The sequence below is a fragment of the Rhagoletis zephyria genome, unplaced genomic scaffold (genome assembly GCF_001687245.7).
Source record: "Rhagoletis zephyria isolate East Lansing unplaced genomic scaffold, Rhagoletis_zephyria_1.1 Rzeph_scaffold_03236, whole genome shotgun sequence".
Lineage (NCBI taxonomy): Eukaryota > Metazoa > Arthropoda > Insecta > Diptera > Tephritidae > Rhagoletis > Rhagoletis zephyria.
The window spans coordinates 22,269-49,686 of record NW_016160319.1 but is presented as its reverse complement, the minus strand read 5'-3'; the positions used below and the strand labels follow the sequence as shown (position 1 = coordinate 49,686).

The 27,418-nt window shown below is 35.0% G+C and overlaps 1 protein-coding gene across 1 annotated transcript in view; it reads right to left on the bottom strand.

Annotated features, from left to right (window-relative positions):
- Positions 1 to 26,968, bottom strand: part of LOC108368655 (ubiquitin carboxyl-terminal hydrolase 36-like) — a 41,387-nt gene extending 14,419 nt beyond the window's left edge. Inside the window, exon 1 of the mRNA XM_017623544.1 lies at positions 26,672 to 26,968. The gene's annotated coding sequence lies outside the window, so the exon portion shown is untranslated. The remainder of the gene's footprint in view (positions 1 to 26,671) is intronic.
- Between the last annotated feature and the right edge of the window lie 450 nt (positions 26,969 to 27,418).

Genomic DNA, 27,418 nt, shown 5'->3' with positions numbered 1-27,418 from the left:
TTTAAAAAAAAAGTTATCAAGCTCTTAAAAAATCACCCGTTACATACTTGATGGATGACCTTGTGTTAGCAGCGACACATAAAACACTAGACATTCACATCACTGTGGAGTTTTCTGTTTGTTACAAGCCTGACTGGAACTGCTTCCCTTTCACTTTCGGCCAAAAAGTGCCATTGAGTTCAGCCATTCACTTATCTACAAACATTAACGTGGCAACAGATATTGCGTAGATTGGATCAATGTAAATAGATGCGTCTGATGTTCCGCTTTGGCCTAGAAATTTCTCTAGTTTCTATAGGTATTTTTCTTTCTTCCGGAGACCCTATTTTAATGAAGGGTCTGTTAGGAATAAGCAAGAAAATATCTATGCAAACAGGGCTATTTTCGCAGGACCCTAGTTGCTCCAGTCAAGTTGTCAGGTATTAGAGCTATGCAAGAACTCTTTACAAGGAGCTAGGCATTAAAGGTTTTTTTTATCGCTATGAACGTCTTCTTAGGGTTACAGCTCAAGGTTGCGAATGGAGAAAGGCTAATACCCGGTTGCGCGTGTTTATTTAAGAAATTTTATGTTATTTTGTATAAAATCGATTTTTTTTTCTTCTACTTCAATCTAAAAACAATTAAGCAATCACGAACATTTTTCTGGTTAGTTTCCGCAATTACATGCAAACTTACATAGAAACATGCACACACAAGTGCATCCTACATACATATGCATGCACATGCACGTATCCAAATTCCGGAAATGCATTAAATTTTTTACAAGCCGAATTGTATGCTTAGCAATAAATATAATGGGCATGCATACACATGTCCATCACTTTTCATAAAAATATCATTTTTCATGACAACGACATAATTAGCAGTTTCGTTTTTAATTGGTTTTTTATCGTTTAAAAATTTGAAAGTTTTTCTCACACTTACTACGTGATATATTCGAAGGCAGATATACATATGTATGTATGTACATTAGGACGGGTCAATTTTTTGCTTACCATGGGCGTATAGCATAAGACGACTCTACGTGTAATTCTAAGCAAATTTGCCGAAGAAATTGTGTGTCTAAAACCAGTTTGGAGTTTGCCAAATTTCGAAAATAGGTTTAAAAAAAGATGCGTAAATTTTCATTGTTGCGCCCTCTGTTGGAAGTTTGAAGAAAAATAGAAATGCAGAAATGGATTCGTAATACCAAAAATCGCACATGCATATTTTTATACAAAACTTAAGCACTTCTTTACGACACTACAGCAAAATGTTAAGAAACCTATTTTCGCAATTTGGCAAACTCCAAATTTATTTTGGGTCCATGGTTTATTCGGCAAATTTGCTTAGAATTACACGTAGAGTCGTTCTGTGATGTACGCTTATAGTCGAAAAATTTACCCACAAAAATTGAGCCGCCCTAATGTACATACTAGATACTTGTACAAAATGTATGTATGCATATTGAAACTTTCTATTTTCAGATTTTCGTAAAATGAAAAAAAAATCCGAATAAAACCACCGCAGTTGATGACAACGAAAACGGGGTCCCACCGCTCTTTGAGAGTAAAGCTGAAAATACGTATGTACATAAGTTACTGTGCGTAGGTGCTCACACATGGGAAATACATCTGCACAAACTTTAGGGCTCAGATGCACGGCTGCTTGTATTTATATATATATAAAAACACTCACACACACACAAACATATGTACTACATACTTGTATGTATGCACATCACATATAAAAAGCCATACATACAATGAGGATTTTATTTTTTAAATAAAATTATTACGCGTGACAATTTGTTAATTACACTTTGACATGTGGCGCTCACAATATTTACTATTCTTCGCATTCTGTTTGGAAATTTACGGTAAAAACTTTGTTGAACAAATTCATATAGCGATACATGTACGTACATATATATGTGTGTATGTAAGCATGTGTTCACATATTAGGGTGTGCGATTGTTTGCCTTTATTCGAAAACCGTGTTTCGTGTCATTCGAAATATGGCAATTTACCAGAAACCAGTTAAGAATTTTCAAGTTTCAAGAAAAAACCGTTTGTTAATTTTTTTTACACAGTACTACAGAAAGTTAGTCAGAAATCATTACGAAAATTACAATAAAAAAAAATTTAAAAAATTAAAAAATAAAACTAAAAACACGCTTTTATTGCTATAAGATCTAAAAATTAAAAAGAAAATACTTTTAAATAAGTATAAAATTTCATTCAAGAAGAATAGGAATTTCCATAATTTGATTTAATTTAACTTTTCAAACTAGCTTCAAATAGGATTAAAGTGATCCTGAGCCTACGGTTAGATGCGGCTGACGATTCACTGTTTTAGACAAAGTTTAATAAGCTGCTGCAACAAAAATAACTGTGAAAAGTTTTCATTCGAATTTCCTTAATTTTTTTTAATTTTCTGCAGTTGGAATTTCAGTACTTATGCTGGATTTCCACTAGGCATTCAATGGCAAACAATTTAATGACAAAGTTGGACACTAAAAAATATACATGTCATTAATTTAAAAAATATTCATTAAACTCGTTTCCACGTGGTACTTTTTAAATGCCTCAAATTTTTTGTCATTTCAATGCCTAAATAGTGGAAATACGGCATTAGTTATAAAATTAGTAAACAGTTCTACTTCCTTTTCAATCAAATAAATTCTTAAAATTTGTAAATTCTGGTATTTATACAGTTAAATATTAGGTCCGATTTATTCGATTATAAAAATCCGGTTTATTATTAAAAAAAAAATTAGATTTCAAAAAACCAGCTAAGATATTCAAAAAAACAAAGAAAAACAGTTGGAAACCGGTTCGAAAAACCGAGTCAATAACCCTAGTACACAAACATACACTTTTGGTTTTTCAGATGAATATTTTTTTTTTCATGAACTTCTGCTTGGTCTTATTATTTGTCATTTTTAATAAGTTTACGGTTGTGTTGGAAATTTTAAAAGCTGAACTGGTTACTGTTATGTGCATATATGTTGTTGCTGCGCTTGAAATTTTTTGTGTTATATTTTTTCTTTGTTGTTCTTATTTGTTGTAGCTCTCATTCATTTATTGACACTTTTCTTTTTTACCTTTTTATGGCAACAGTTTATGCTGGCAGAAGCGCCCACGCATTCAGAATTTGTAACAATAACTTTATACATATTTATGTATATACATACATACATATGTGTGGGCAGTTAAACTTATAGATGTATGCATAAATTATCCAACACTTTGTCGCACATATAAAAGTCTTTCAAATTCAAATTTCTGCACTTTATTAAAATGTAAAGAATAGCAACAAAAGCCATGAAAGCGGCATCGATATTCAGTTTTTGAAAAAAAAACTCCGCTTAGCTAGTTACCTAAGTAGTATACATACATACATACATATATATTTGTCAATAACCAATAATAGCTAAAGTCTTGAATAGAATGCACCGTTCGGAGTCTATACTTACGAAAATTTCACCAAAGCCTTCCCGACTTCCCGACTTAAAGGATTTTCTTTCATATTATTTTGATTTGGTCTTCTGTGAATTTTTGGTATATTTCAGTATTTCTGGGAACTTTTGCATATTATTTTGGAATATTTAGGAATTTTTTTGATTACATTTCGAGATTTTTTTTTTTGGTTTTTGAGGCATTTCAAGATTTTTCGGTATATTTTCGGATTTCATCGGGATTTTTCGGCACTTTTTGGTACAGATTTCGGACTCTCCGTGAATTTTGGGGAAGTCATAGGTCCAGCAATACATTCAAGAAAAAATATCTTTAACATTTGTTTTTCTTGTTCTTCTTTTGGAACAACAACAGTTCATCAATTTACGCCGAAATCAAAAAATTCTCTCAATTTTACTTGTGTAGACAGGTGCAGGACCCGTGTGTTCGACCTTGGTTTGGTTGTCCAGCTATGAATACCGACTCGAAAGATATCTTCACAGAAGCACATCACTCATACTTACGACATGTCCAAGAATATAATAATTCTCTCGAAATCCTACAAAGCTTTATCGTCATAAAGCCATACAGATAAGGTCCAATGAAATTGTTCATTAAAAGCTCCTGTCTTATGGACTGTACACTGAGATTCTAATCTACGGGCGGATTTTCATCAGAACAATTTACACCTAAATGCTGATAGGTACATGCGCCCAGTTAACACTTTTCTGCCGACATTCAAGAGCTCAACTGGTATATCGTTGTTTCCGGGGCTGTGTATTTAGTTCTTAAATCACATTATGGCTTTTCTCAACTCGTTTTAGTAGAATGGGGGAACGTGACCATCGTCCCTATACCTGCGGCTAGGCTCCTCTTCAGCATACACGCCTCCTGTGTTATCATTCAAAGTCGTAGATAAGTGGTCCATCCATTTCCCAAGTGTATCCTGGACGTCTTCGTGTCTGCAGCAACTAGCTCCGATGTTGAAATTATTTGATTTCTCCCACGTTTTCTGTTAGAACTTTCGACCCACATTCGGCGGACACCCACAGTGGCTTTAGGGATTCTTCGATGCCAATGTCGTCAGTTTTCGGTATCGCAACGTGGTCGATCAGCCTGCGAGCATACTTCTGTTATAAAAAAGCTTCTGAAAACATTTGTCGTTCTCACCAAAATATAAAAGGAACGCTCGACCAGACACTTAGCAAAATTGCAAACGCACAATGTTAACTTTTTTTTTTATTATATTCTTAAAATAATGAATATCTAATTTTTTAAAAGCTGTATGCTTCTTCAAAGTGCATGTACTTAAATTTTATCTAAACACAAAGATCGTATGCGTAAAACAATGTACGTTGTTAACAAGCATACGCTGGCTTTTATTATAGATATTGTAGATAGTGTTCTCATTTTAATAAACTTTTATTTACAAGTGCTGCACTCTATTAAACGACTAAGTTGGTTTTAAAATTTAAAATTTCATGCAATCAAAAGCGGTGGATGTGGTAAAAACTTTGATCCAAAGAACGCCCGAGTGAGACTCTATCGTTTTATATTCTCAACTTGGGCATTCTTTGGTTCAATGTAGCTACATACGTGCTTACGTGTATTACATACATACTATACATACTTGCATGCATGTATGCAGTAAAAAATATGTAGGTGGTAGATGCACAGTTTATTTATATTTCAAAAACTACTCATGCTATAAAATAAATTATTTAGAGTTATTAGAAGTACGCACATAGTAAGTATGTTTGTATTTGTATAAACTTATTTACATGATAAAGTTTGGTAATTCTTTTTAGAGCATAAAATTAAAATTTTCACAAAAAAATTAACAACAATTTTAGTATTTCTAATTGTTTATACAGGCAAAAAGTTGCTAGATATGCGATATGATAGTGCTTTTACATGAAAGTAGTTTAAGTTATCGTTATCGATATGCAAGTAAAGAGACATTTTACAAATTTATTTTATTTTATTTTTAGTATTGTTTACAGCTTTGTGCCACGATTATGTTTATAAGGAAAAATGGAAAATGCAACAAAGTCTAAGCGGTAGAAGTAATAGCAGCTATTTCGGAGATCACCACATCTGCTCATCAGACTTCGTTTTTCTAGACTTCAGCAGGGATAGAATCGGCGTCATCTATGCACACTAGGGTGGTCCAAAAATGCATGTGAAAAAGTAAAGTCGGAATTTTAATGACGCCACCCCCTAGGATAGTTCTGAACCGAAAAAAATTTACCCCAATTTTTTATTTTGAAATCAAAAAATATTTAGAAAGAAATATTTCACTGCACTAATAGGTTTCCTTGTATTTTATATGGAGAATAAACACTTTTCGCTAAAGAATTCTTGAAGATCAATATTTTTCGACTGGAAACCCTGTTTGTCTTCAGAAGGTTCCCAGTAATAATGCCCACTTATTTTTTTAACAATTTTTGCATAGTAACTAAATTTTATAGGTCTCCCAAAACCTCTAGAAAATGTCAGAATAAGCAATGCGGGGATAAATAAAAAATCTTTAGTATTGAGAAATGGTTAAATAAACAATTGCATATTGTTATTGGAAGTCTCCTGAAGAGAACCAGAGTTGGTTTTTTCCCATATAAACTACATGGAAAACTTTGAGCGCTTTGAGCGACCTCTAAATATTTTTTGATTTCAAAATAAAAAATAGGAGTTTACTTTTTTCGATATAGAACTATTCTAGGGGCTGAGAGCAATTAAATTCCGATATAGGATATAGATAGATACGCAGAGACTGAATCTGGGAACTATTTTGGGATTTTGAATATTTTTGGAATTCTCGGGACTTATCGATATTTTCATCGGTTTCTATCTATCGGTATCTATCGATATTGTTATCGATTTTTATATCGAAATTTTCGGAACTTGTCGGTACAATAAACGCTATTTTTATCGATTTTGTTATCGAATTTTTTAGCGATATTTTTATCGATTTTGTTATCGATTATTTATCGATTTGGTTATCGATATTTTTATCGATCTTGATGGATTTTCGTTATCGATATTGTTATTGGTTTTATTATCGATAATTTCATCGATTTTGTTATCGAATATTTATCGATTTTGTTATCGATTATTTATCGATTTTGTTATCGATTTCGACATCAATTATTTATCGATATTTTTTTCAATTTATTAATCGATATTTTTATCGATTTTTTTATCGATATTTTTGTCGATTTTGTTATCGATATTTTTGTCGATTTTGTTATCGATATTTTTATCGATTTTCTAATCGATTTTGCTACCAATATTATTAAGGATTTTGCTATCGACATTTTTATAGAATTTTCACCGATTTTGTTATCGATATTTTATCGATTTTGTTGTCGATATTTTGGTGGAAGTTACTATCGATTTTTTATCGATAGAATATAAAAATAAAAATTAAGATAAAATAACACAAGTATAACCTTAAACGAAAGCAGATGTATGAATGTAATATACATATGTATGTGTATTGGTTATCAAACAAAATACATATGTAACGTAAGTTTCACTTTTTTTAGTTTTTTTTTTGTATTCATCCTTGTTAGATATATGTAGTACTTGTACACAATATGTTAGTGGTAGTATTATGGTTATCGGTACCAATATCGTGGTCACCATTGTAATCGATGTAATTGTTAATATCGAAATACCCATCGTATCTGTCAACGTTATCGAAATCCGTATCGCATTCTATTCATATAATACCCTTACTTTCACTCATAGTGCATTTAATCCCAAAGCTTTAAACTTTGACATAACCTCCAGACAACATTTTTCAATGAAAATTCACTCAAACCTAAAGGCTCTCGGCGGAATACCTAAAATTTTAAACATTCATCCGCCGCAATACACCGCCCCGCTGCACCCGTCATCCATGGCATGGGGGGTCAGTTTGAATTATGATGCAAAAGCAACCATGTCATATATTTTTCCCCCCCCCTGCGAATTCACTAGCGCATTCAGGTATGAATTTCAAAGCTCACAGCTTTATTTAGCATGATTTTTTTTCTTCCAGCCGTTTCATTTTAATTCGAGTTTTCATAGTCTTTGTTTTTTTTTCTCTCTTTTTGGTACAAAGTCATTGTTTCGGCTGGTAGACATTGGCAAGTGCGACGAAGCGGTGAAACGGACAGTTACAATTGCTGCTGCTGCATTGCTTTATGGTATGACATTTAAAATTGCCGAAGCATGAAATCATATACCACATTTTAAACCATTTCTTTTATTTCTCTTTTTTAACATTTCTCCCCCAAAATTTATTTGCATTTGCCAAAAAAAAAAAAAACTGTTACATACGAATAATAGTAGCAACAATTGCGCTCTGCACGACACTCGACTCCAGTCAACCCACATGTGACATTTTAGACATTTTTACCAACAGTTGGCGCATGTGTAAGTGGATGAGTGTGTGTGGCTGTGTGTGTGTGTTCCTATACCTGCACCTACATATACATATACCTCTAAGTTCGCCACAAAGTTAGGCGCATGGCTGATTTTTGCTAACTGCTTCAGTGGCGTTGCTGTGGCTTTGTGGTGCTAGCGGTTCAGTGGTTGGCTGATTATGAATGGCACTCTCTACCTTAAAGTGGTTTTCTCACCTAAAGCAATTGGTAGGTTGGTTAAAAGTAGAATTTAAACAATGAAAATATTGTGCGCTGACTCGATTTAGTAAACACTTGAGTTGTTCGGTCACACAGGCATACGCAGCAGCCGGCCAAGGAGTGTTGGTGCACCAGAGCGTATGAGACACTTAAATAAAATACATAATCAAATGTTGAAATGAAAAGCCTGTTTGCGCGCGGAGTGTGAGAGCGCTTGGGAGTGGGCCCACTGGTTAAAATTTTAATTCGTCATAACTTAAAGTGGAAATATTAAACCTTATTTACATAGATGCGTTTATGTTCTAGCAAGGAAATCAAACCCACGCATCGCAAAAAAAAACCTAAGAGAAAATAGGTATGTATTTTAATATTTTGTAAAAATATTTTAGAGAAAAGACGGAGACATAGCCGGTTTAGTCTTGAGTAAATAAAGTGTTCGATGCTCTCGCTTTTTTCATCGTTACGAGGCAGTGGCGGAACCACGGGGGCTATTGGGTGGTAAATCCTACCAAACCACCCCCCCCCCCCCCCCCCCCCCCCCCCCCCCCCCCCCCCNTATAGGTCTAGAAAAAGGATTAATGAGAAAGTGCTAAAACACGAAATTTTCAAATGCATTCAATTTTTCGCTTTATTTATAAAACATATTGATAAATTTGAAAACATTCAATTATTCTTTTGACTTATAAATCAATGAAACGAAGATATTTCACATTTCCCTAGGTTTTTGGAAAATTCTTCTAAAACTTCGACAATTGAAAAATTTATATATTTGTGAATATTCATCGATGCCAGTCCATTGAGCCTTTCTTGACCTGTTGTATTTCTCAAGTAGGTTTTAATCCCTTTCAAGCATGGAAAACTTTGTTGAGCGGCCTGTGTGTATACATATGTACATATATATGCTCGATGAAATTAATAAGATAAAAGTTTGTATTACAAATAAAACGTGGCAACCCTTATGGAAAATATTTCTGGATTGAAATTCTCAAAAATACCTTTCATTTGGTTATCATATTAAATTGCTTTAGTTAAATTTTATAAAATCTAAAAAAAAATGGCAACCTTGCAATAATACCCTAAGGGATAACACTTACTTTATAAGGAAATAATTGTTTAAGAGCTTTCTTTTGGTACCCATAAATACTAATATTGTATCTTAGTTTTCTAAACAAAAATTTAATAAGCATACGATGGAAAATATATGGCAACCCTAGTCAAAAATATTTCTGAACTTGGGTTTTTTTTAAATAAAATCCATTTGATATCCGTACTATGATGTTTTATTTTATTTGTAACTAATTGAAAATAGGTGGCAACCCTATAGGAATATTTTCGGAGATAAATTGGCCACTACTGAGGTCCCATCATTTCGCTCAATTTTTTTCATTAATCGTTTAGACGTTTTACATTTCCTTGATTCCATCACATACATACATACATACATACTTACATACATACATACATACATACATACATACATATTTCCTCAGTGCTAGCAGATGTAGACTGCTAAAAAATGTTAAAAGGAAAGCAAAAACATCTTCTCTTTTCTCCCAGTGCATACTGCGAGCCACGCAACTTTATTAAACGTAATTGTGGCTTGTCAAAAGTTTTAATTTAATTAGTTGACAACTTTTGAAAATCTGCCACGTAAAGTCGGATATTTTATGAGATACTCACCGACAACATGCGTATGTATGTATTTACCTACAATCACCGCTTCAAATATCCCCATCCACACCCACATCTAGTAACTGTAATTTGAGGCACTCTACTAATTATCACGTCAATATGTTGTGAGTAAATTTCCAATATGAATTGGTTGAGATTAAATGGCCTTGAATGTGTGTATGTATATATGTACATTAGGGTGCTTCTTTCTCGGTGACTACATTTTCAAGGAACATGTTTTTGGATATTTCCCCCAAAATTTCGAGGAGGGAGTCAAAAAAAAATTGATAAATATGTATATGTCAGTATTTTGGCTCCCAGTTGCAGCCTTGCCTTACGAGGTAATCCACGTTTTCTTTCAGCGTTTATTACCAAAAGTGGTAAGGGCCATCTCGTAAAGAGTAAGTTTCTGCTTAGACATTATTTACGTGCTTCCATTTCTTACTGGGCGTGTGCATTGATATGCATACATATGTATGTGTAATCGAGTTTGTGTTGGCAATTGATTGCTAAGTGACGGACGACATGCACTTTAACAACATCAGCATCAGCAACATCAACAACTGACAACATATCGGCAACACAAAGTGACAACGAGATTACAATTTAATTTGTACTCTCACTTATGTGATCTATGAGGCAGCGACACATATGCAGATACCTATGTATGTATGTGCATTAGACTGCATCACTCCCCAGAACCAAAAAAAATCGGCACTGGGTTTCCACTGGAATTATAAAATCTATTATATTTTAAGATTTGTACTAAAATATTTCGGAAAAATATTAAAATTTACGTGATAACGACCGATTTGAAAATACCCCCAAAAATGGAATAATGGAATTTTTAGAAAAAACCCCTCCGATAACAAAATAATTTAAGCTTAAAAAAGTTGCATAAAAATATTTAAACAAAAATCAACGGGATCGTAATAATGAGAAATCTGATGCTGTCTTTTAACATTTTTTCATAGATTGGTATTAAAAAAAATATGAATAACTGTACCAAAACTATTCCGATTTAGACTTTTTATTTCTTTGCAAATAAAACTCACTCAACGTATGAAATAGAAATAGTTAATGGTTTTTTTGCACAGAAATAAGAAGAGTCTAAATCAGAATAGTTTTGGCCCAGTTATTCAAGTTTTTCTTAAATCAATCTTTGAAAAAAGTTAAAAAACAGCATCCAAAATCTCATTATTACAATTCCATTGAAAAGTTTTTTAAATATTTGTATGCAGATTTTTTAAGCTTAAACCTGTTTGTCATCTGAGGGGATTTTTTCAAAAAGCCCTTTAAGAAACTATCTTTATTCATAAAAAACTCAATTTTTGGAGGTATTTTCAAATCGGCGCAGCTCACGTAAATCTTAATATTTTTCCAAAATATTTTAGTGGAAGTCTTCAAATATAATAGATAACCTTTTTTGGGGATGCAGTCTAATGTATGTACATACATATGTGTGTGATATGATATTTTCATTAACTAGTTGACATATTGGCATATTAGACACATGATAATTTTATAAGTATGACAGTTGCTCTCAGATGAATTCATACGTAAATACATGCATACATATATGTGTATATATGTATTTTTACTTGGACGCTTTGATAGTGAACTTTATCTGCTAATATTATGCGGTAGGATATTTTAGAGTTAATTGAGACTGTTTCGGGTATGAATTCAAAAAGATGACTGTTTGCATTAAACAAATTGTATTAACCTTATTCGTAGTATGACATCAAAGTTCTTTTGCTAACATATGCATTTTCTTAGCTACGGCAATCTGATAAAAATATTTTTTATATAAAAATAATCTAAAATATTTATTTCCATACGCATTTCATCTTTCTTTATTCTTTACAGCATGGTATGAATTTCTAATAAAAAAAAAACAATTATTATTTTTTTAGTGGCAACCCTGCGACAGGATTTTTTCTTGCGTTACTTTTCTTTACCAGCCGCATTTTAATTTTTTTTTTTTTTTTTTGTTAGTACTTATTTTATAGATATTTTATTTAATTCATTCTTTTTAACTGTGACGTCTCTATTCACATATACGTAGGTATTTTACATGAAAATTATTTAAAAGTTTTCATTCCATATTCATTTTACGTATCTTTCTTTATCTACCTTCCAATAAAATCCGCTTTGTTTCTTTCCTAACGTAAGCAGCAAAATTTTCTATATTTTATTTGGCGAACCTACGGAAAAAATTGTGCGATATGAAATTACTCCCGAACTCTTTTCAATTGGTAGGCATATTGTAATGTTTTTTATGAAAATATTGTAAATTCCACGTTTGGCTGTGTAGAATGATGTTAAGTACAAGGACCTCACCAACCCACTTGAAATCAAGTAGGGCTTTTAGCAAGGCAACTAAATTTTGTAGAACTTATGAAATGTGGTATTGAAAAGCCTAATAGGTGCTGACAATCGAATTCGCAGCGGCACCATATACACATATTACAAAATCACGACGCTACCGGCATCGAAAGCCCGACCCAAACCGTCAGTGTGTGACTTTAATCCAACTAGTTACCATCGGGTGGCGAATTTTAGCACTGAGCTTTATCGTCAGTTCCAGTACTAGTGTGGCACGTAAAAAGCTGTAATAGCCTGGCAACCTTCAAAGATTGAAGACAGTGCAGGTGCAGGTGTCTATGGACCCGGCACAAAACTCACAATTCCCAGGCAGAAATTCTAACCTGCGTCAAATTAAACCTTGAAGAAGGTTTTAACGGTACATTTCTAGCTACATATATTTCAGATAGTCAAGCAGCCATTCGGGTCCTCTCAAACGGTGTGCTCAAATCCAAACTTGTTACAGACTGCTTTAACACGTTTCAATTTCTGGCAGCAAAAAATACAGTAACTCTGTGCTGCGTACCGGATGCTGAGCCATTGTGGGAATAGATCACACGCTATTCAGTTAAGTAGAAATACATTGGTGTTATCGGAGAGTTAGACTGTCGGCGCTGCCATAAGGACGAGGAAACTTTCGAACACATTTTTTGTGACTGTCCAACCTTCGCTAGGCAAAGATTACTTCCTTTCAAATCTCCAATGATCAAACCCTTAGAAATATGGAGTCCGACTACCAAGGCCCTTTTTATGATTCATTAGAGAAGCTGAGGGTGTCCTGAGCATACATGCTGGGTTAGGGGCTCTCTTTAGAGATACAAAAACACCTTTAAGGTCGCAATGTCTCTTGTTCGGACATATTCGTGCATTTATCTATCTGTTCATCTGCATACAAATCGCTTGTTTTCTGGAAGAACGTCATAACTAAAATGATCAAAAATTTTAGATAAAGGCCGTCAATGTTTTCAGTTAAGTTCTCCGAATCAAACACGAAAAACTTACAAAAATTTGATTCAATCCTAGGCATACGGCTATCATAAATCCTTTGATTTTTTTTTGTCAAATAGTGATTGTGTTCCTATTTGCTAAAAAAGTGAAAATAAATAAAGGTTCAAATAAATATGACGAGTTTCCGTTTTAGAGGACACAATTTACAGATATTGTTGTGAATTTTTAAAGAACACAATTGGTGGTTATTCTTGCATACATAGCTCGAAAGAAGAATTTTATCCGATTATGGCCTTCTTTCAGCAAAGAAGCGGTGTTTATTTCCCTTCTTATTTAATAAACTATTTACCAATCCATACCAATATTTTAACCGGAAATTTTAAAAGTATAGGTACCAATCCTGTGTCGCATGTTTGTATGTATATAGATAGGTCTGTATACATATATATGAGTAACAATTGATTACCATAAATTGCTGACGGTTGGCAAAGCTCTCACCACACGATTTATGTACACAATTATGTATGTATGTACATATGTAAAAGTACCTGTTGTCATCAACAACTCTTGTCTACTGGCTATTGACAGTTGTTGACTCATTGATGATTGGTATTTTGTGTCCTCAAAACATATGCAAAGAAATTGAGAAACCAGCTGCCGTCGGCCTATATTTATTAGAATAAGAGCATATAATCGAAAATACTATAACCTACCAGCATACATATCTACATACACACATGCATGCATTCTAAACTGTGAAGAGACTTGTAATCGATGCTAAGAACATTCCCTGTGGGGAAAATCTCTAGTTCTGAACTGATGCGCTTCTAGTACATTTAGTCAAAGTACTGGTTCGCGATTAATCTCTTTTGCATGCAAATAACTAGCGAATTTAACATGGCGATGTTCTAGGAAGTGTCAATTGCCCCGCCGCAACATCCCTTTTTCGAAAGTTCCGAACTTGTCCTAAATTCTATAGTTCCGAACCAGTTCTAAAATCGACAGACGAAAGAAAAAAATATGTAATGATTTTTCAATCCTTTTGGCTTTTCCGTGTGTGCTATGTAATTCGCTGTGCCAATACCTTTCTCCGGCGGTGTATATTAAATTATTTTCAAATAAATGTGTTTTCAATTTGAAATTAAACTTGTTTGAATGATTGTAAGAAATGTACGTTTACATATCTTTGGCTATAGTGAGGTTGCAAAGGTGCTCGCTGTTATTGGTTAGATTCCAGATGGTCCCAAGATGTTAAAATATTAACACAAATTTTTGTTTTGTATTACCAAGCTATGAAAAAGCATCTGCGAAGTGCAGAATGGAAGCATATTTGAACAAAAAGCCGCCATATACATATGTATATATTAAACAAGCCCACCGCTGCATCCCTTTTTCTATAAGTATTTTCGAAGGAGTTCTAAATTTGTCACCTTAGAGATAGATTTCTAATGGAAAAAGTGAAATAAAATAGTTTTTTAAAAATACCACATTTCACTGATTTTGGACTGGTGGGGAACTAGTTACTATCGGACTGGTTCATTTTTTGACGATAAAGGTCTAGTGCGGAACTAGTAATTTGATTCACTGATCAGTGGTTCCCTGCAGGGCTTATATGCCAAATAAAGCTGTATACACACTTACATATAGTACATGAAATACCCCAACCATGGATATGCATACTTGCACGTTCTCAGTTTAACTTACAAATATATAGCTAAAATACTCGTTCGTTCCTGTCTACATCAATACGTATGTATGTACATTTGTTCTCGTTGGTATGTCTAGTATACTCATTATAATAATAATAAAATCAATTTCTCTTTATTTGCAAATTTGTGGACGTGTGTTTGGCATTTTGTTGGTAAGAGAATGCAAAAGAACTGCAAAATATTCAAACCATGCATGTATTTACAAGCTTCGAGCAACACAAAAAGGAAATTAATTTCAAATTGAACAAGAATGAATTAAATTCCAATTATTAATATTAATCGGCAATAGCACAAAAAAGCAAAAACCACAGCAAAAATTACAGCAATAATGATAATGATAGAAGATGATGGCATAGCACAAATAAATTGCAGCCATACCATATGACGGAAATGTCAAAATATTTTACAAGTGAGAACGTGAGTCATTTTGGCTGGAGAGAAGGGGAAATTCCTTTAAAAGAAAGAAAATGGTACCATCTACGTGTTAGGCAGGGTTAATCTCAAAATGATTAGAAAAGCCACCCTAAAAGCATAAACAGATGGCAGCGTTGATCCGTATCAACTCGGAAATTAACTGCAGTTGATCCGGATTAAGTCCGAGTTAATGCTTTGTTTTGCTTTGGTTGTGTGCGTTGTCATATGCAACAGTGTGTTTTAATTTTTACAGCGAACATTCGCAGTGAAAAATTCGCCCTTCGTCGGCATTGTGTTTCAGCGGTAAGTCCGCAAATTGTACGTCGCTTTTTCTGTACGTCGACGACCACGTTTAATTTGATTCCGCAGTGACTTAGTACCAAGGACAGTGTTGTCCACCGAAAATAGTTGAAGAGTGTCAAAACACTACTTCATGAGCCTTGAGGGGATCATTCTTTTTTGGTTTAAAAATATTTGACTTCATGAGAGTATTTAAGCACTGTCCTTGCCAGAGTAATCAAGATTCGACTCGTGTATATTTCTTTATGAACGGCACAAGAGCGGCTGTTTACGGGTTTAAACTGCGTCGCTCACTACACTCATACCGACTGACAAAGTTTTCATTTCATTTTATTTAAAATACTGTCGAAATGTTTCTACCGAAAAATATAACCTTTTCATTGCTCTATTGGCACATATACTAAGGAAAGGGCAATAAAGAGGCAATAGTTTTTTGTACAAAAGAAAATACCGTTCATATTGGAAGGGTTCTAACGCCCACTGTACCTTGTAAATATTTAAATGTCGAAAATATAGCCAGATCTGTAATGACATCCCACCCAGCCGAACCTTTCTTCTGTGGAGAGAGGAGTTAGCCGATATTGTTTTAATAAAGAAGATGGGGAAACGCACAGTAACTTGATTACTTAAGAGTCCTATCCTATACGAAAGCTTCGGGATAGAACTTTACGCAGATGATTGAATATTCAAAAACAACCTGATTTGAAATGTGCAGCAAAATTTCATCATCAAGCAAATCATACAGTTCATTTTTAACGCAATGACACACTCACAAATACAGCAATTTTTTTTTTCAATTATAAAATTTTACAAAAATTTTCACACTAAAAAATTTCTTCATATTTCACTTTCACCATACCAAATGTGTAGCTACAATGCATTGCAATGTAAAGTGAAAATCAATTTCACGCTTTTCCTTTTAAATTAATATTTTTTTCAATTTTCCATTTACGACTAAAGTATTCAGGTGTCACTAAAGTTCACAACTGTATAAGCGTAAATATATTTTAAATTATCCATACGAACACAAACTGGTGCCACAATTAAGCAATACGGTAGCCACAATTTATACATGTTTGTATTTGAGCTTCTGTATTAACCACGCTTCATGGCAGCTTACGTACCGTAATTGTTGACTGTATTGTTGCTCATCTCAAACTTGGTGATATATATGTATTTCATATAGATATGTAATTTTAAATGCACATATTGTTGTTATACATACTTACATACATACATATGCAACAATACGTTGGTATGTAAGTTTGTTGGCGCGCTGTCATGTTCATATTGTCAATATGACTGATCACGTCTTTCCCACACATGTCAGTTGTCTCGTCTCGATTTAACCATCGAGTGCCTTACTATTACGGCGCGAAAATACATAGTTGTAAACACAATCCAATGGTAGTGGTTGAAGTGCAGAGTTAGCGCTGACGTTACACTTCGTTAAGTGGAATCATTGGCGTGACAGCTTTTTGTAGGTACATATTACCAGCGATTAAATGCGACCATTTAGAGACAAAACAGCTTAAAACGTTTGTATGTATAATTATAAATACAGATATACAAACATTTGTAGGTACATACATATGGGCAAACCTAAATATGCGCAAACATACATATTTACCTCTTTGGATATTGATGTACTTAAAGAGATATTCATGTATCCAGGAAAAGCTTTTAGTATGGCTGGGTATTATCCGATAACATTTTTGGGGTAGTAAAGGTATCCAACAAGCTCAATATTACCAATCTTCGGTGCAAAGACGACACTCATATTGTGATACATATTCAACATCATTTCGATTCATACTGATCTTCTTTAACACTACATTTTTTGAAAGCCGTTTTTTATGTGATCGCAAAGCTCGAGAACGGCCGAACCGATTTATTTGAAATTTTGGGCACCTACTTCAGATGTCCCAAGGATAGTTATAGGCTAAAAAAAATTTCGATATATAAAGAGGGCGTGGCACCTCCCATACAAACCGATTTTTTCACACTGCATATCTGTGAAAGTTTTCATGGTAGAATACTGGAACTTGGTACGGCGAGATAGGAAAACAGTCTTATACTCATGGAGAAAAATGAGCTATTTGAAAAGAGGGCGTGGCGCCGTTAAAACGTATATATATATATATATATATAATTCTTCTGTATGTGTGTTTGTGAGTGAAATCCTCCTAAATGTTGGGACCGATTTTAATGAAGTTTTTTGTGTGCTTTTGAGTGGCTCACTCACTTTACCCAGAAGTAGTTTCACAATTTCACCCGCCAGTTGGCGCTGGAGTTAAGTTATTACTAAAAATCTTATTTATGATCCACTTTCGCTAATATTCAAAATATGTATTGGTAACGGTAAAGGTAATACTTTTGCCAGAAAGGGCTGCTAGGTGGCGCGCTGGAGTCATTACGAATAATTGCCAAGTTAGGAAAGGTGGTGCCGTGAATATCAAATTAAATCGACCTGTTACACCATTGAGTATATCGAACTTTTGTGCGTTACGATTGGCCTAATGGATGTGATTTGCCAGTATTATTATGCGTTAAAGCTTCATTCGGAGACACCAGGGTTGAGTTGTGCAGGGGTAAATCTCAAATCACCACCGATAAATCAACCGCCAGAACTAATGCGCAACTTTTACCACAATATTGAATTTAAAATAATTTAATTTAATTTTTAAAAAGTTGGCAACCCTTGTGAAAGACTTAAATATCATTCAAAACTTTCAAACTAAAGGTTTCTTAACAATATTCCGTTAGACAACCATATTTGAACTCTTCCGATAGCTTGCGTATAATTAATTTAAATTTGACTTTTCAAATAGGTGGCAAGCCGTTTCAAAATATATTGNGAACTCTTCCGATAGCTTGCGTATAATTAATTTAAATTTGACTTTTCAAATAGGTGGCAAGCCGTTTCAAAATATATTGGAACTACAGCTTTTTTAAGTCTCTTGACGTCCATTTTTTAATATAATTTTCAAATAAATAACTCCCTTAATTGAAGTTGAATTTGATTTTTTTAAAAGGTGGCAGCCCTCATCCATGAGTAGATAATTATTTTATATATCTCCACACCAAGTTCCAGTAGTCTATCAAAAATATTTCCTGAGAAATGTAGTATAAAAAATTCCGTTTGTATGGGAGGTGCCACGCCCCCTTTTCTAATCGAGATTAAATTTATCCTATATTTTCATATATTCATTTCCACATGGCATTTTTAAATAACTCCAAGTTTTTGTCATTTCAATGCCTAGTGGAAATTCGGCATAAGTTGTACGTGCATACATATATACTTTGAAATTTCCAAATAATTTCAAAGCTCTTCAAGTTAACTTGCTGTTAGCATCAGTTAGGGAATCACCAAGGGTTACAACCAGATTCCCTGTACCATTTGCTGTGAGGGTGAGGTTGCGATCGCTCGGTCCATGACTGCTTGTGACGGATACCAGCAAAGCGACAAGTGCTGCCATGCAAATGTATGAATGCTAATAAAAATGTATTTATAATTATGCTACTGCAGTTTCGCTTTATTCATCTAGCTTGACACCACTGCGTGAGGAAAATTTTCGAATTCATCATAAGACAAATCAGGAAATCTAGTCAACTGTTGTCGGCTAAATTTTAGTCGCTGCTAAATACTTATGAGGAAACTATGTAAGGCGATTAAGAGGTCATGCGCTTTTAAAATGGTTTTGCATAAACAATTTATGCAGATGATGGATAATAAAAAAGTACGAGTGCATATATACACATCTACATACATATATGGACTAATATGGGTATGCGAACTTAAGTTTCCAATTTTCGAAATCAGTACTCCAGTCAGTGGGCCTTATGAATAGAAACTAAGCAATTGCTTTTTCTTAAAATTTCAGATAAATATTTTACTCGATTCAAATACGTTTAAGTAAAAGATCTTACATTTTAAGAAAAAGCAATTGCTTAGTTTTTATTCATAAGGCCCAGTGTATGAAAAAATTTATTAAAGCCGATCAATTTTTTTTCTTAAAAGGTTTGCTTTTGGCTAATACAAAAATTCATTTGAAAATATCACAAATATCGTCAATACGTATAAAATGTTCACACCTTCCTTAATTTTATTTTTTTTTTGTCCATCACGTTCTCTTAATACACATTACATCTAACGTTTTTTTTTTGAAGTGAAACTTCTTTAGCGGCGGTTGGTTGGTTGGGAGTAAATTGGCAAATTCAACGGAAATTACGCACGGAAATGGTGCAACGGAAATGATGCAATGGAAATGTTGCAACGGAAATGGTTGGGTCTGAAACAAGTGCTTCTTGAGTGTATGCACATGGTACTAATTTAACAAAAACTTGCTAATAAAAGGTTAAATAAGAACAGTTTTAGAAAGACCAATATGAGAATGAGAGGAAAGGTGAGTACGTACATGGATAAAGGAATGGAAAAAGGCAAAGGTAAAAATAAAAACAAAAACAAAGATGCGTAAAGATAAAGGCAAAAATGAAAACCAAAGTAAATTGAAACACTTTACTTATATAAGGGCAAAGGTGAAGGGGAATATGTAGATGAAGAAAATGATAAATATAAAAGTAGATATAGACGGAGACACAAAGACTCAACCTAGGAACAATTTTTTTTGGGATTTTAGAGATATTCGGGATTCTTGGGACTTATCGATATAACAAACGACATTTTTATCGGTTTTTTAAATCGATTTTGCTATCGATATTTTCGGAGCATACCGATATAATAATCGATATTTTTATAGATTTTGTTATCGATATTTTTATAGATTTTGTTATTGGTTTTGTTATCGATATTGTTGTAGATTTTGTTATCGACAGTTTTATCGAATTTGTTATCTATATTTTCATTGATTTTGTTATCGATTATTTAAAGATTTCTTTTCGATTATTAATCCACTTTGTTTTCGATTATTTATCGATTTTGGGTTCGCTTAGTTATCAGTTTTCTTTATCGATTTTGTTATCGACATTTTTATCGGTTTTGTTATAGATATTTTAATCGATTTTTTATCGATATTTTTATCGATTTTTGTTATCGATTATTTGTCGATTTTGTTACCGAAATTTTTATCGGTTTTGTTATCGATGTTTTAATGGTTGTTATTATCGATTTTGTTATCGATAGAGTATAAAGATAGAAATGAAGATAAAGGAAAACAGAATAACATAAATGTAATTAGAACGAACAAGGGGTAGAGGTAGGGCTCTAGATAGAAAAAAGACAAAAAATATAACCCTAAGCAAAAGCAGATGTACATATGAATGGCCGCCGCGAATAACGTTGTAAGCGGCAATTTTCTGAACACTAGTTTCTTTAACTTCAAAGATATAAATGTACAACGTATATTGTATATATATATTTTATACTGTAAGAGTAAGTTTCTGGAACACTTCTACATCGAAAAAGTAGAAAACCAAATTAAATTGGTTATGAGACAAATTAGATATGTAACGTAAGTTTCACTTCTCTTTTTATGATTACATATTTGCCTTTGAAGTTGATCCAAAAAAAAAGTGTTCAACTGCACAGCGCTTGAAAGAACTTTACAAAATTTCTTAATTTATATGCAAAAATTCTTCACAAATTGCTTGAGCATTAAAATTAATAAAATTATGTGCGTGGTAGTACAGTTGAAAAGCAAAAAAGTTTGAGAAAGAGCAAGAGGTCCATGGAAGAGACAAAAAAAAACACGCCAACCTAAACAAACAGCCACAAATTTGCCATTCGACATTCGCAATGCATTAAGCAATCAAAATTCATTGACGGCACCGACCAAAAAAAGCAAACACCAACCATTAACCAACTGCCAACGGCGCGACAGCGCAAAGTTGGTAGAACGGGAGCGCTCAAGCAAAAAAAAAAGCAACAACAAATATAAAAACCAGCATTCAAACTTTGCAGCAGCAGCAGAAAATGGACAAAAATCAAAGAACTGAGCAAACAAAAAAAAAATGCAAACTACTTATGCATAAGTTAAGAAAAACCTGCAAGAAGTGCCACAAGGTAGGAGCCAGCTATTACGATAGCGATTGCGCCAAACAGTCAACAAGCAAGTAGTGGCGGCAGCGACTGCGGCGGCGGCCACTCCCAAGTCTGGCATCGCCGCAGCACCAGCAGCAGCAGTGGAGGTGGTTGCTTGCTGGCGCAATGGCGTAATGGCGCAATGGACATTTGCGACGCTCCGAAGACGTTGAGACGTTGAAGACGCTGTGTGGGGGCGGCGGTGAAGGCGGACAGCTTGAAGACAACACCAACACCAGCTGGCGAAGGAGGATGTAAGTGGGCCTGCACATTGTGCCGAGGCATTAAAATTCTGCAGAAATGCAGAAAAACGTGCAACAACAATGATAAAAATACGACGTAAATACTTACATATGTACATATGTATATACATATAGCATCAATAGCCAGCCAGCGCACTTGCGTGTGTCAACAGAGCGTTAAATGTGAAAATAAATTTTCTATGTTTTAATGTGCGCATTTTTTGAATTTTATTTTCTCGCTTTTTTCTCTATCAAATATTCAAGTCAGGCACACATTTTATGCTATGCTTTACCTCCTATTGCCTACCTCGAGCCCACTGCTGGCCCCTAGACACACTCGCCTGCGCTACTGCGGTATGACAGCTGAATGAGTAAATCGTAATAAATAAATGCATTGCGAATACGCAAATACGTGAACGTAATGACGATAAACAAAAAAAAAAAACAAAAGTTTTTCAAGCGAAAGTAAAAATTCATAAAAGTAAAGTACCTTATATACATACGTACACACGAAGACTCACAGGAGTTGAAGGCAATTTGTCGCTGCTGCTGCCACTACTCGAGTATGCAGAAAAAGTCCATTTCTAGACTTATCTACTAACTCGCATACGCAAGTGCACATATCTATGTACATATGTATGTTTATTTGTATGCGTGTGATGACAAGAAATTGAATAGAAATTAAATTTAGTCGGAAAAAATACGCTAGCGACCACCANAACAAAAAAAAAAAAAAAAGTTTTTCAAGCGAAAGAAAAAATTCATAAAAGTAAAGTACCTTACATACATTCGTACATACGAAGACTCTCAGAAGTTGAAGGCAATTTGTCGCTGCTGCTGCTGCTACTACTCGAGTATGCAGAAAAAGTCCATTTCTAGAGTTATCTACTAGCTCGCGTACGCAAGTGCACATATCTATGTACATATGTATGTTTATTTGTATGCGTGTGATGACAAGAAATTGAATAGAAATTAAATTTAGTCGGAAAAAATACGCTAGCGACCACCATCACGGTACCAAGCAATGGGGCAGTAGCCGCAGCAATAGCGATAGCGGGAACAAAAGCGGGAAAGGCGATTGCAACTGGCAACTGGCAACTGGCAACAGAAGACAAATTTGCCGCGCGCCGACAGCTAGACAGCGTAAGACAAGCGGCAAACAAGGCATTGGAGCGTCATTAAAGTGATGACAACTCTGAGCAATTGCCGTTGCGGCTGTTGTTGCTGCTGCTGCTGCTGCTGCTGCTGCTATGGCAAGTAGTGTCTGCATTGTGGACAAAGCTGGGCTAGTAGTTATTGCCTTTAATTTACCTATTTGTCACTATGTACCTTTACCTAAGTACTGCCGACGATTCAGAGCGCTACCGTCTTGGCATGGCAGTGGCCATGGCCACTGGTGTCGCCAACACTGGACGCTGGTTGCGTGAAAGCACGAATTCATTTAAAATTCCAAGCACACGCATTTGTGCACAGCCACCGAAGCCATGTGTCTCCATTGCTGCCGCTGCCACCGATGCCGCCACCGCTGCTGTTGACGTTGCCGCGGCTGTTGAGCATTTGAAAGCTTTGTGGGACTGTATGTATATTGTATATTGGGTACACAGTGAGAATTAAAAGTAGCCACACATACATGTTCATGTTTATGCGTCTCACATTATCCAACGGCTTAAAAATTTCTCAAGTTCGCTCTCTTATCTGCGCTTATGGCATGTCAAAACGAAATGGTAATAAACTCATTTTTGAACGATTTCAGTATAAAGCTGAGCAACAAACTGGCATTGCGTTGCATAAATATGTACATCTTTTCATACGCAAATGTTCTAAGATCAACGAGGGTTAGGTTAAGGTGGTAGTCCCTTGTCAAGGAAACAACTTAGACGCGAACGTTGGCTCCTTGTGATACCAATGCGAGCGGTAACTGTGGTAAGATATTTAAACCCCCTGCGTGAATCCCGATCGTCGACAGTCGCCAGTCAGTACACGAACCAGAATCGAGAGATCTGGCTTAGCGATCCTAAGGAGATTCCTAGATCGGCTCCGTTCCACCCTCGGCCAGAATGACCTCGCTGTAGCGCAAACTCTGTATTGCCTCCAGCGTTCGCAGAGCTTACCCCAGGCCCATATTTCCAAGAGAAGCCCACAAGTAGTCAAGGAAACACCCGCTGTCTTTTTTCTTGCCTATGCTGCCTTAATGTTGACGTCTACGGCTAGTTCAGTAGCCGTACAGTTTTCCGCGATATCACTATGGTTTGGCACTCAAGCAAGTCTAACACGGTAATAATCCGGCGCGATCGAAAGCGAGTTAAGGCATTGCTCGACAAGCTTCGAGCGCACCGTATGTAATCCCAAGGCTCTAATTGCCGCCTGGCTGTCTGAGTAGATGTTAACCTTCCTTACCGCCAGCGCGCCCAGCAGCCAATTGACTGCTCCTTTAATAGCAGCAACCTTCACCTGAAAGACACTACAGTGGTCTGGAAGCCTAAATTTAAGGTTGATGGAGAGCTCCTTACAGAAGATCCTTCCAGTGAACCTTCTTGAAAGCTTCAACCAATCCATGTAAAAGGTGACCGGTGCCTCCTTTCAACCTCTACCTTCCAACCACTCATCCCTTGATGGGATGTGCGCGGAGAAGGGGTTAGCTGGTGCCAGACTAGATACGCAGTGATTCGTGGTATCAGGGATTAAAACGAAGCCCAGGAGAGTACAGTGTCCAGATCCCGATTAAGTCAGGCAAAGAGTGCTCCCAGGTCGGAGTGTCGCCCTTGCTGCAGCTGTTTTAACTGCAATATCGACAGGTGCTATGTTAGGCATGCCTTTGAGAGCCAGAGTTGGAATGGTCCTCGGCGCCTCATTGATTCCAATGGCGGCACGCTCCAGGCTACTGTGCACTTAATCAGAGGAGGACTATATGGAATGTTATAGGCTTCACTATGGTTACATAGGGCCAGGAAATAACCTTGGTAGAAAGGCCCCATTTGTCAACAACCTTTTCACCAGGTCTCGGTGTTCCGTTCAAATAGATATTTCGGACCGCCCCTTACCATTGACTGTGGAGATTATCGAGACACCATTGTACATTTCTAGTATTTAGTTTACAACGTTGTTTTTCTTGGAGTGCTAATACTTAATGACTCTCTTAAATTTTATAGGCAAAATAAAGAAAAAAATCATTCATTTTGTAGAAGCTAACGAAACAAATTACGTAGTTAAAATTACTGTACGTACGAAAACACACAAAGTAAGCCGCATCTAGCAGCGTTGCATGGTAACGATTGGATAAGATAGGGGAAAGCAAGATTGTTATTGTAAATATGTATGACTGTGTATTAGGGTGGTTCAAAAATACACAGAAAAATCCCCTTTTTTATTTTCATGTTCCAACGCCCATAATTATAGAAAAAGGAAAATAAGTACACCTGTATTTTTTAATTTTGAAGTCGATTAATATTTAAATGTGTCGCCGCACAGTGTTCCATTTTAGAAAAAAGGACGAAAATAGATAGCGAAATAAATGTAATGGCATTTTATAGCTTTCGAGTTGAAGAATTCACACACCAATTTTGTTTTTTTTTTGTTTTTGCGTCAAGGAATCCATGATTGCGAAAACCGAAAACCCCAATTTAAATCTCTTTTTTTTAATTCATTACACAAAGTAAAAATTTTACTTTGGAAAAACATTTTAAAGATCTGATTGAACGAAAAATTGCCTTTACCTCAAACCCGACCTTCAGAAGTAACGTTTTAGAATTTTTTTTTCTTTTACCTAAAAATTGCATGCGATGAATTTTGGAAAAAAAATCAATGCCTTTTTTAGTTTTTGTAACCATGGAAATGAATATTTAAATCTTTTTAAAGAATAAAGTGCAGAGTGGTTTCAAGCTAAAAAAAATAAAAGTTTAAAGCCGTCTATATTTGAATGACATTTTGAAGCTCAGGGTGATTCCTCTATCCAACGAGACTATTTTGACCGAGTTCTCCATCTCAAATTTGTTTCGCCATTTATTTTCGTTCTAGGGATATTTGATTTTGTCTCCCTTTTTTTTTTTTTTAAATAGAACACTGTGCGCCGGTGCTTTGAAGTTTCCCATACCCATATTTTATGTGGGAAATATACATTTTTTCGTAGAATTGCTTTAAAATTATTTAAATAAATATTTCTGAACAAATAAAAATATTTGCCTTAAAAGATTTATAAGAATAGAATTATTATGCAAATTGAACGTTAAAATTGTATTAACTAAACGTGCGTGATGCGGTAACGAATGCTTAAAAAAACTAATTTTTCTGAATGCGAGACGAGATTATCGGTTTTGAAAAAATAGCTTTTAAGATTTTAAAGTTGAATTGTAACCTAATTCTATTGTTGGCAGATTGCAGAAGGTTATTACTTTAATTCGATCAAAAAATATTTATTTGTAACGATTTTATAGCAATTCCTAAAAAAAATATATTTTCCCCATGTGAAATAATGGAAAACTTGAAAGCGCCAGCGGCACGATTACATTTTAACCGCTTTCAAAATAAAAAATACGGCTCTCCTTACTTTCGAAATTATTCAGTTCTGGGCATTCCTGAAAAAAAAATAAAATTTGGGCCACCCTAAAGTCGTGTATATTTACATATGTATGTATGTAGTTTTGAAATTCTAATCATTTACGCGTGGCGCATTAACTCATACGGAATTACATGCATGCGGCCATACAGAGCTACATATGTATGTATATATGTAGGTATATATGTGCATATGTACTTAAGCATGAATGCATAGCTCGTGAGCAAAGAAACACAATTAAGCTTTTTGGTCTGGTTAAATGCATTGAAGTCTTGTTTGGTGCGTAGAGTGCAATCGCTTTTAATTAATTGCATTTTTAGTGAAAAGTAAGCAAAAACATAAAACATAGAAACACTTACTTACACGTGACTGCCGTGCGCAAATTTCTGTTAAACTTTTTGTTGTTATTCGCAAATATTTGGTATTAAGTTTGACGCTTGAAAATCGATTTCATATTTTTTGCACCAAAAGTGCTGGGCATTCAAATTTTTTTTTACAATCTTTTTTTCCACTTTGCTTGTAGCTACAAGTATTGCATGCCGCTAGACTGCCACCGTTTTTGAACACACCTCTCACGCAAGGCATTGGCATACATATGCATCCATGTATATCAGTATATGTATGTATGTAAATTTGTTTTTAATTTTTAATGTTGGTCAGAATTGCTCTGTATTTTGTTATTTCANATTTTTGAACGATTTCAGTATAAAGCTGAGCAACAAACTGGCATTGCGTTTCATAAATATGTACATCTTTTCATACGCAAATGTTCTAAGATCAACGAGGGTTAGGTTAAGGTGGTAGTCCGTTGTCAAGGAAACAACTTAGACGCGAACGTTGGTCCTTTGTGATACTAATGCGAGCGGTAACTGTTAAGTTAAAGCAACAAAAGAGGTCGGGTAAGATATTTAATCCCCCTGCGTGAATCCCGATCGTCGACAGTCGCCAGTCAGTACACGACCCAGAATCGAGAGATCTGGCTAAGCGATCCTATGGAGATCTCTAGATCAGCTCCGTTGCACCCTCGGTCAGAATGACCTCACTGTAGCGCAAGCTCTGGTTTTCCTCCAGCGTTCGCAGAGCTTACCCCAGGCTCATCTTTCCAAGAGA